The 11,209-nt window shown below is 37.8% G+C and overlaps 2 non-coding genes across 2 annotated transcripts; both read right to left on the bottom strand.

The window, feature by feature from the left end:
• Nucleotides 1–740: 740 nt before the first annotated feature.
• LOC145677781 (5S ribosomal RNA) lies at nucleotides 741–859 on the bottom strand. Its single transcript, XR_014130004.1, has one exon. It is a non-coding gene; the product is annotated as a 5S ribosomal RNA (ribosomal RNA).
• A 177-nt stretch (nucleotides 860–1,036) lies between these two features.
• On the bottom strand, nucleotides 1,037–1,155 carry LOC145677783 (5S ribosomal RNA). Its single transcript, XR_014130006.1, has one exon. It is a non-coding gene; the product is annotated as a 5S ribosomal RNA (ribosomal RNA).
• Nucleotides 1,156–11,209: the final 10,054 nt, after the last annotated feature.

The raw sequence follows: 11,209 nt of genomic DNA, 5'->3' as shown, positions 1-11,209 counted from the left end.
ATGCCATTTACATCTACAAAGTTTTGAAGCAAGTGCATCCTGACACTGGCATATCTAGCAAAGCTATGAGTATCATGAACAGCTTTGTTAATGACATCTTCGAGCGTATTGCTGCTGAAGCTTCTCGTTTGGCCCATTACAATAAGCGGTCAACTATCACCAGCCGGGAAATCCAAACAGCTGTGCGCCTTCTTTTGCCTGGTGAACTTGCCAAGCACGCTGTAAGTGAGGGTACGAAGGCTGTTACCAAGTACACAAGCTCTAAGTAAAAATCTTCTTCAAGATTTTTCATTTCAAACGGTCCTTGTCAGGACCAACACATTATTCGAAAGAGTTAAATCACGAAATTTGCTTCATTCTGTTATGTAGAAACACGTTGAAATCCAATTTCTATATGCTGTTAGTAAAAAAGTAAAGCACATAGCGGAGATGTGTCGTGCTTGTATACGAAAGGCATTTACTCGCCGGAGATCTACACTTAGTCATAATAATTTACTTTTAAAAAGTGGTAATACATTCCGTGTTAAGTATAGTAGTAGGTGCACACGGATCGGAAATCAGGTTATTTTAATGTGCCGTGCAAATAAACAGGCTGTTAGTGTAAGAAATAGTGGGTATAACGCTTAGAATATCGATTAATCGCTATGAAATAATGTTGATAAATTATCTCTTGAAAGTACTATAAAATTAATGTTTCTAGTATTTTCGTACTTGAAGGATAATGAAATTTGAAAAAGAGATGCCAACAGCACCTGGTGTTCCCAGGCGGTCACCCATCCAAGTACTGACCAGGCCCGATGCTGCTTGACTTCGGTGATCGGACGAGAACCGGTATATTCAGCATGGTATGGCCGTTGGCGAATGCATATGGCTTCGAGTGAGTTATTGTAGCTACGTAGGTTTGTCGGTGAATACTCAAAAAGACCAGCGCGTGGAAAGCGTTGCTAATTGTTTTAAGTAATGCATGATTACGAAATTATCGTGGTGAACGATGTGAGAATATTCGTCTTTGTGAAAAACAAAATTAGAAAAAGTATACCAACAGCACCTGGTGTTCCCAGGCGGTCACCCATCCAAGTACTGACCAGGCCCGATGCTGCTTGACTTCGGTGATCGGACGAGAACCGGTATATTCAGCATGGTATGGCCGTTGGCAACTACCTTTTCTTCAATGTCCTGTTAAGGAAGTATGTTTTAAGTAAGAATTGACATTATTAACTATAAAGGCAAGCATATTAACGTCGTTAACATTACTTGGAATATACTAATATTCGAATAAATATTTGAATGTTCGAATGATGAGTGATTCGGATGTTCATAGTGCCACTGTGTCCTATCGAGTTTACTATCACGAACCACGTATGAAATTGTATATAAATAAATAAAAATAAATCCTTTATTAAGTATTGATTACAGGAAAAAGGCAAACTTACATTCTTTAATGTACACAATGAAATGTATGAAAGATATTTTTAAGATATGTTTCACTTACCCTTTATAACGCAAGGTAGTTTTCAGTGTAGCATTCTCTTCAGCTGCGAGATAACGTAAGGCAGATGATCATTCAGTCGTGAAGCACTAAAATGTAATATACATTTTAACTATTATCGATAAGAATTATTTACTGCAGGGATGCAAATAAAGTGAGGCAAATTAGTAAATAAAAACCGATACTGTAACTGATAATATAATTAGTTGTATCTGTATTAGTTGTATATACAGTAATCGCACGATTATCCGCGGAGTTGGATGTTGGCATAATCGCGCATAATCAGCAGTATGAGCAGAAAAGGGAAATGAAATGAAATATTTAGATTTACGTCGCATACTTATACCGGTTACGCTAAAGGAGACGGTGATGATGAGTACTGAATGAAGAAAGTGGGAGGAAACGGGAGAAACCCGAGAAAACCCATGAGCACGGTCTTTATGCACGACAAAGTTCACACGGCACGAGCTGGGATTGAATCAGGGACCCCAAGCACCGGAGGCCAAAAAACGGACAAAAAGTCTTTCGTGCAACTTTCGTTTTCGGTAAAAAGTTTACACATAATTTAGAAAGAGTAGTTTTCTGGTCTTTTTATTTCACAAGTTGGTTCATGTCTATATTTTTTACATGCATAAAAAATTTTTCAACTCCCTTGCTTATTTCCTGTTAAAGACCTCTACCTCTGATTGTATTTTTTGCACATATTCTTATTGTTTTCAGACAACATTTCTAAAAGCGTAATTTATCGTCAGCAAGAAAAGAAAAGGAAAGCCTCGGATAGTGGAATGTGTACTGTATATATATATATATATATATATATATATATATATATATATACGTATTAGTATATAGTTTTATTTTATACGTCTCCTATTATTACACAATGTGCAGATATTGTCAAAGCGCAAGTAAATATGTATAACTCCCCGTTCTGCACTTAATAACTTGAAAGAAGTTCGGGGAAGGTAGTGTAACAGAAAGTGCAAACAGAAATGAGGGTTTAAAGGCATTTAATATTATTCCGTAGTAGTATGATTTTTTGTAAAAAAAAAAATATATATATATATATATATATATATATATATATATATATCTAAACATACATATTCAATGATATAGTAAGAGGTTAGCAGCACTGATAGAACTGCAGAAAGTACAAAACCGTTAATAAGAAAGAGAGAGAGATGGTGGCCGCTTTTGTGCTTTTCATTGGCTAATTCCGAATTGCGCGCGAATACGTACGAGATTTCTTTCTTTTTCCTCTTCGCAGCCCAGATGTTGCCAATTAGAAGTTTTTAGTACTACATTTGTATGAAAATGTTGCCTTTAAGAAATGTGGTTTGCATACAGAGAAAAGAGCAAAATGAATATTTACCTTAGTGGGCATGAAAAAAGACGAAACATTTTGCAAGATGGACACACGAACTTCCTTAATGCAGGCGTTCAGTACATTATTGTAAAGAAAAAAACACTAAAAAGAATTACTTCAATATCCCTAGCAACATTCAACAATTCATAGAGAAAAATCTTTATTTTGAGAACAATGGAAAACTATGTAATTGTAGATAACTACTAAATTTAATGATTAAGGAAAACGTTTAGGCCCGGCCCTTCAGAAAGAAAGTGCACAGAATATTCTCTCATGGAAGCAATTGCAAAATCAACATTTTGTTTGCAGTTATAATTAGAGGATCTATATACAGGGTGTTCGAAAAAGAATGTATCCTCTTGAAAGAAAATATTCTCTGGGCCCCTAATCCTTTATATACCGAAAGGAAGTTTGTATAGCATTTTTTCTTACCTTCGTTAGAAGAATTGAAAGTGACTACTATCGTGACACGGGAGATATTTAATCGATAGTCGAATTACTCACATACTCGAATGAACACGTCTCTTGTAAGGAGAGGAAAGGCTTCTGTGATCCGCTATCGCAGCTGTGTCATATCTGCAGAGAATGTTAGGACACAAACGTGATCTTTGAGAGCCTCGTGAAAAGAAGTCGCATAGTATCATGTGTGGAGACATCGGGGCCATCTGAAGAACGCTTCATCATTAGGACCAAGGGCGAGTTACGAAACACTCTGGGATATATTTATTAACATAACTTCTCGTCATTCTGCAAGTGTGGTGGAGCTCCATCCTATTGGAAAAGGAAACCTCGGGAGCCCTCTTCATGTGTAGGTATCGTTCACATCTGAAGCATGTGAAGATAGATTACTGTACTATCGTGTACCTAAAATCATTTTCTACGAATACGAACATGTCTACACTGAAGGCAGTGCAGCTCTTTTTCTCTTTTTTTTGGTCATGTATTGTAACGCGGGGCAATGCACACAATAACATGTAATGTTGTGTATCATCATAAAGGGCCAGGGCGATGATTGGATCTTGATGGACGTGGAGAACTGATAGGTGATGTGAGTGGTATTGTGATCTATGGTTGTATGTTTACTGATGAATGCATAAGGAGAGGTGAAGGGGTTGCCTTTTTTTTTATGTCGATCGGGAGGGAAGCGATTGGGAAACTTTTGACTTTGTTTTTCAACCGAATATATTGATTGAATAGGTCGCCGACAATTTTACGGGGCGTCACGTCGTTGCCTTTTTCATGTCGATCGCGAGCGAAGCGAGCGTTTTTTTTTTTTTTTTTTTTTTTTTTTTTTTTTTTTTTTTTACCGACAATATGTATTGAATCGGTTGCCAACACCTTTAGGGGCGCGTCACGTCCTTCTTTCTGTGCTGATCGCGAGCGAAGCGAGCGCGAAATTTTTGACTTTTTTTTTTTTTTTTTTTTTTTTTTTACCCACAATATTTATTCAATCGGTCGCCAACACTTTTAGGGGTGCGTCACGTCCTCTTTTCTCTGCTGATCGCGAGCGAAGCGAGCGCGAAATTTTGACCTTTTTTTCTCTTTTTAATTCTTTTTTTTCTTTAAGAAAAAATATTGATTTCATAGGTCGCGAACATTTTTACGGGATGCAACATCGTTTATTTGTTTTTCCAACCGTCTTTCTGTCTTGAGCCCCCGCCAAGTTAACTTTATGGTGGACAAAAACTATGTGCGGTGGGTTACCGCGGGGTTCTCCCGTTTCCTCCCACTTTCTTCATTCCACCACCATTTCAATCATTTCTCATAATCAGCGCCTCTTTTAGCCTAAGCGGCATAACGTGGGACGTAAAACAAAGATTTCCTTTAGTTGCTTTCTGTCTTGATTACGAGCGCGAAATTTTTTACTTTTTTTTTCTTTCTTTTGATATTATTCATTTAATAGGACGGCAACACCTTTACGGGCCGCCGCGTCGTCGTTTACACTTCTTCAGCCCATATTCTTTCTGCTTGTTCGTTTTCCGGCATCTTGTTATCACCGCCCGCGGCAATGCCTATGTCTTTCATCGCTTTTTGAAGCAAATCTTTAATAAATATGCACTCTCACATTTGTACTAATATGCATACCACAGTGGATAGACTGTAACTAGGAAAGCAGAAGCCTGCATATCATATTATTTAACAGTTGAAAGTGAACTGTCATTTTAAGTTTGATTTTGATCAGATGAGTGCAGTTCAACTCGTCGACAATTGTGAAGATTCTCGAGGTTAGGGACCATCCATTTTGTGCTTTGTAATGAAAATGGCTGCAGCCAAACTTCTCTGATCTGAATGAAACTTGGCATGATGATACATCTTGACCTGCTCTACAAGTTTATTTAGTATTTTCCGTTGCGCAGGCTTTTGCTTCTCCAGGTTCTCCCATGGAACTGAGAAACGTATTCAGTCGAACTTCTGCGGTAAGTCAGTATATCATCCTGAGAAGTTTGATCGAGATAGCAGAGGTTCGACTATTCGTTTTTCAATTCCATGTGATATTACAACACGGTGAACTAAATTTATATAGAAACACTTTGATTTTGTTTTGTTTTTTGCTAGCATTAAACTGAGAAAATGTTATTCAATAGACAGAGAACACCACTCAAAGAAAAGTACATCATAAGAATATATATATGGTTGCTGTGGTTCTCGGTTTAATTTGCTAGTTAAGAAACTTGCTCTAAATAAGTACATCTTACAGGTGAAAAACTAAGCCAGGCGATAGAATTAAATATAAAGTTATACACTTTTATTTTACGTTTACTAGTGTTGGGTTACTACTGTAAAATAAGTCAGTATATATGAAAGATAACTGTATTAGGTACTATTTTCCACCGGCGGTGTATTCTTGCATAGTGTACTTAATGTTTACAAGCGGGGCGCTACTAGTATGGATGCATGACAAGTGCTATTGAAACTCGAAAACTAACTGGTTTCCACTACCCTTGCTTATACGTATACCCGCGTCGCCTTCGCTCCTGTTCACTTTGGACGCACATTCTTGCTATCGCTCAGGCCCCCAGCTTTCTCCTGTTTTGGCTCCCTTAAATAGTATTCGTGCTTTTTATTGGCCACCTGGCAAAGCACTTGTAATGATTTTACACCAGTAACTCTAAAATACATGTGTATTACTTTATTTAATTCTGTCGTCTGCAGAATTTTTTTTTTTTTCGTACAAATATGCCTTTTCATGCAGAACACTGAATTTTGCCTGTAAATTTTTGAGAATATGCTGTGACGAAACTTGAGCACCGTTCTTCTTTTCTTTCTTATCACGAGTCTTCTTTAGCCTAATGAGCACAATCATCACACGATAACGACTATTCTTTTCATTTAACTTGTAAACAAGTTGAACTAATAATAATAATTGATGTACAAAGGAGAAGTGTCCTACATATTTGAGGTAAAAAATAAAATAAATATACTTCTACTTCATCCGTGTTTACAAAGTTAAATGTTATCGATTTACAAAAAATGGTCACCTATCCACACACTGACCAGGCTCGACACTGCTTGACCATACATATTAAAACATCGGTCCCACTGAATACACAAGTAGTAAGCACATTCACATAAAAATAATTAGGATTACAGTATATAAAATGCGTTAATTAAAATAGCAAATGCCTTACCTTATCACAGGCGATCCAAAGCCACTGCACATCATCTGCTACGCACACTATATTCCTCCAATATTTCACTCACTTCCTATATCACGCAACAGAAAATATTAATAAAATTCACTTAGCAACATTTTCATTTTTAATCAACAATACGTATAACAATTAAGAATAAAATTAATTGTGAGCACATTGTTATAATTAGAATACTGTTTTTATTCGTTTACAAATATGGGATTAATATAGAGCTGGCAGCAACAATATATACAACTCATCCTGTATGTATCGTAAATCCTAACTTGAGAAGACATCTCTGACGCAAACAATGAGACAAGAAATCAAATACTATATCCGACACATTTGGGGTTTATTGAACTTCAATGTTGGAAGATACCACCTTGTCGGTAGTACAAATGTAATATCCTTACAACACGCGGAACTTTTGCCAGGCATATCTAGGAATTTGGGAAGATTAATTGATATCCTTAATGTGCAATGTATGATTATGACGCATTGTTATGTACACGCAGACGGAACCAGGACAATCTATAGATGACATTTGCACTGTGTTTGGACAATTTGTTCGCAGAAAATAACCGTTTTTGTCTATGAATACTTGAGAACATGGAAGGTATGAGATATACATTTTATGCGCAAATATTATAATACAAATCATTGTTAGTTTGGTGGATGCGTGAAAGAAAGAAAAGGAGTAGATTTTTGCAGACGTCCGGATATAAAGCGAGAACTGAGAATACGCATCTATAACATCTATTTTCTTTGTGTTAATGATATCGATGAACTAAACGGGGAAACTAAAATACAACTGTTTGCAGTATAATTCGAAGTATAGTCAAGTGCAGAGGCGTACTCACGGGGTGTCCACCGGGTGCGGACTCCTCGCAAAAGTTCCTAAGTGAACATACATTTGCAGACTTTCTCATTAAATGTAGTTATTAACAGGGAAAATATTGATGTATCATCAATATAAATCTGATCTTACACTTCATCTGTACTCTGTCTGTATCATGTTTTTGTGAAAAAGTAAGTGGAATATTTATCGTGTTTTCGAATGCAGAATAATAGTATATAGACATAGTGGCTTGTAGTATTGGAACCTTGCCCCCCGAAGCTTGGATCCCTTAGAAGAAAAAAAAATGCATGCGCGCCTGGTGAAATGGTTAACGAATTCAGTTCACTCGATGAATCGACAGATAGTAATACACATTTCGACAGATCGACAGCATTCGACAGATACAGACATATGAAAGTAGCACAAGAATTAGGCGAAAGTCCGTGCGTTTCCTCAATTCACGTAGGAAACAACAGAAAATATCAACTACCATAAAATAATCCGTATATATATTTAATTTATTTGGAATAAAATAAATATAGAAACAACCTGTTCATACATAACTACGGTAAGTGCGTTAATTGCTAACGTAAGAACAAATATGAAACAAGGCACAAAATAAAAAAGAAAAATAAAGTTAAAGGGAATAAATATTTAGGCTTGATTGTCATTCGTATTAAGAAGCTGGGTAATAAAATGTTAAAATCTACAGAAAATTATGAAATTAAATCAGGATTTGAAATAAAAGTCTATACATTGGAAGTAGGCCAGGGAGTTTGCAAGGCAGATGTGTGCGACACGCGTTACTTTATAGATTCCCTTCATTGAACTATAGTAAGCAGTACGAAGATGGTACTTTGCGTATAATCACAGGAAGGATTGAAGTTAATTACCATGGTAATATAATTATTTATTGATAAGTATTTCCATGTTAAATTATGAAAATTATAAGCACAAGGAGGGTGAAAAAGTAGTGTGACCGACTTAGCAATGACTGAAACATAAAATAGAAAAGCGAATAAAAACAAATGCCTTTTGAGTTATGTGGAATAAAGTTTCTTCTAGCCAGTAAGGAAGAATAGGATCTGGTGCATTCATTGAATACCTGAAAAAAATCGTTTATCAAAATAGAAGGAAACACACTTATCGTTGTGGCAACTACGAACTTCTGTTTACCTCAGCCCGCCTCAGCAAGTGCTTTCTATCCGGTCCGCGCTCCGTAACCAAACTCAACGCTGCCTGCTAGCGAAAATTTCATTCTTCAGTATCGTTGAGTTTATTGCAGAAAGCAATGGCAGATACGGCATCAGCACCTGCAGCCCCGGCACAGGCTTCTCCTAAGAAGTCTGCAAAGCCTAAGAAACCAAAAACAACACCTTCTCATCCAAGAACATCAGAAATGGTGAACAACGCCATCAAGAATTTGAAGGAAAGGGGAGGAAGTTCACTGCAAGCTATTAAGAAATACATCTCTCAGAACTACAAAGTGGATGCCGAGAAGCTTGCTCCATTTATCAAGAAATACTTGAGAAGTGCAGTTGCTTCTGGGTCTTTGGTTCAGACCAAGGGAAAAGGTGCATCTGGATCGTTTAAGCTTAGTGCTTCATCGCTGAAGGAGAAGCCTGAAGGTGGATCTTCAACCAAGGCGAAACGATCAGCATCAAAGGAGAAGAAGCCTGCGAAAAAGCCAGCAGCTAAACGTCCCAAGAAGACTGGTGAAAAGAAAAAGGCTGCTGCTCCCAAACCTAAGAAATCACCATCTAAAGTGAAGAAGGCAAAAACTCCCAAGAAGCCAAAGGCCCCGAAGCCAAAGAAGGCTACAGCAAAACCGAAAAGTGCTAAGAAGGCTGCACCAAAGAAGAAGTAAATGTGTCAGTAAATCATCTGACATTTTAAAACGGCTCTTTTTAGAGCCATCAAATACTTTGAGAAGAGTAAAATTGTGCTTTTCCTATCATTATCACATGTTCATTCATAGCAATGTATAGTATACACGCAAGGGACTTTGAGTTTTCTTTTTAACCGAAGCACTTCTTGATGTAAGTGCTTTATAACAGAGGGGAATTGAGGGTGGGGAAAGAAAGCTTTCACGGGTGTCAAGAATGGTGTACTCGAAAAAAAATGGGGAACACATTACGTAATGTCAATTTGTGATCACTTACTTTTTCCTTGTTCCTATCTTCAAGTAGCGAAACAGTACAGAAAACGCACTTAATGCATTTGTTAGAAAAACTTTTGCAGGCTGACTGGGTTCGATTCTCGGTGGGAGCTCAAATGTTTCGCATTGCACGTTAATAAGTAGGTCCACGTTTGAAACAGCCTTGCTGCTGAAAGGGACACTAAACTAAAATCAACTCTTTTCAAGGCTGGGGTGAAAGAAATGTTCGAACTTATTACAACTCGTGAAAGTGAAGTAGACTATGTTTCAATTTAACGTCGTACTATTATGATTTTTATGATAAAGGAGACGGGTGATTACGCCTAATGAATGATGGAAATACTGGTGTAATGAGAAAGTGTTAGGAAAAGGGAACACGCTAATAACCACGGATACCGTCTTATAATTCGTAATATTGCTATAAAGAAAAATAGTAACACCAGCAGAAATGTAGGTGTACAATTGAACTGATGTTAAGTACAAACAGACACTTAAAGAAAGTTTAGTTTAACGTTTGCATTCAACAGCAGCGACCTCTGACAAAATAATATTACTTTTGCTACCTTGGAAGAAGTACATATTTCGCCTGCGAGTTCTATCAGATTAATAACGTTGAGAAGGGCAAACAGTGGTTGAATCGAAGTTAAGTTATGCAACATATGGCAAAATCGAACCCTTGACCACATAAAACGAAGATAATCAATCGGTAAACATAGGGGAAAACTAAAGAATATACTTGAAAGATAGGATGATATACGAAACGACAGGAAAACGAAGGTAGATGTATTAACTATGCAACATACGGCGTGAGAATTTAAAAAAAAAAGATAACAAGTATGGACAAGATCCTTGTTAGGATAACAGCATCTCTAAGTAGTGTATTGGTCCTAAAAAGGACCGTTTTTGAACTCAGTGCCAGAACTTCAAACTTAAGCACGTTCCCCACGGATGCGGCGAGCAAGCTGAATGTCCTTAGGCATGATTGTGACTCTCTTTGCGTGAATAGCACACAAGTTGGTGTCTTCGAAAAGCCCTACAAGGTAAGCTTCACTTGCCTCCTGTAAAGCCATGACAGCTGAGCTTTGGAAGCGAAGATCTGTCTTGAAATCTTGTGCAATTTCTCGGACGAGTCGTTGGAAGGGCAGCTTGCGGATGAGCAATTCAGTGCTCTTCTGGTAACGACGAATTTCTCGGAGAGCCACAGTACCAGGCCTGTAACGATGGGGCTTTTTCACTCCACCGGTAGCTGGAGCACTCTTTCTTGCAGCTTTGGTGGCAAGCTGCTTTCGAGGAGCTTTGCCTCCAGTAGATTTCCTAGCTGTCTGCTTGGTACGTGCCATTGCAACTGTCACGACTTGTTTCAAATAATTGCGCGCTGAATGAAGTCAAGTTATATAAAGAGCAAAACCGTTAAATCAAGCTATTTCTCATTGGATAAAGTCAGTCGAAAAGGACAGTTCTCATTGGCTTAGACACGTTTTGTGTTTTTCCTCCGTGCTTTCCCTGCATGATCGAAGGAACAAAACCACGAGTCTTGGGCTGCTTGGGCTTGTATTTCTCGTGTGTGGTGAGCGAAGCAGTAACATATCGAAATGACAGGACGTGGAAAAGGAGGCAAGGGTCTTGGCAAAGGAGGTGCCAAGCGCCACCGTAAAGTTCTTCGTGACAACATCCAGGGTATCACCAAACCCGCTATTAGGCGTCTTGCTCGCCGTGGTGGTGT

Source organism: Thermobia domestica, unplaced genomic scaffold (genome assembly GCF_964235325.1).
Source record: "Thermobia domestica unplaced genomic scaffold, izTheDome1.hap1.1 HAP1_SCAFFOLD_1382, whole genome shotgun sequence".
Lineage (NCBI taxonomy): Eukaryota > Metazoa > Arthropoda > Insecta > Zygentoma > Lepismatidae > Thermobia > Thermobia domestica.
This window is presented reverse-complemented; position numbering and strand designations above follow the sequence as displayed.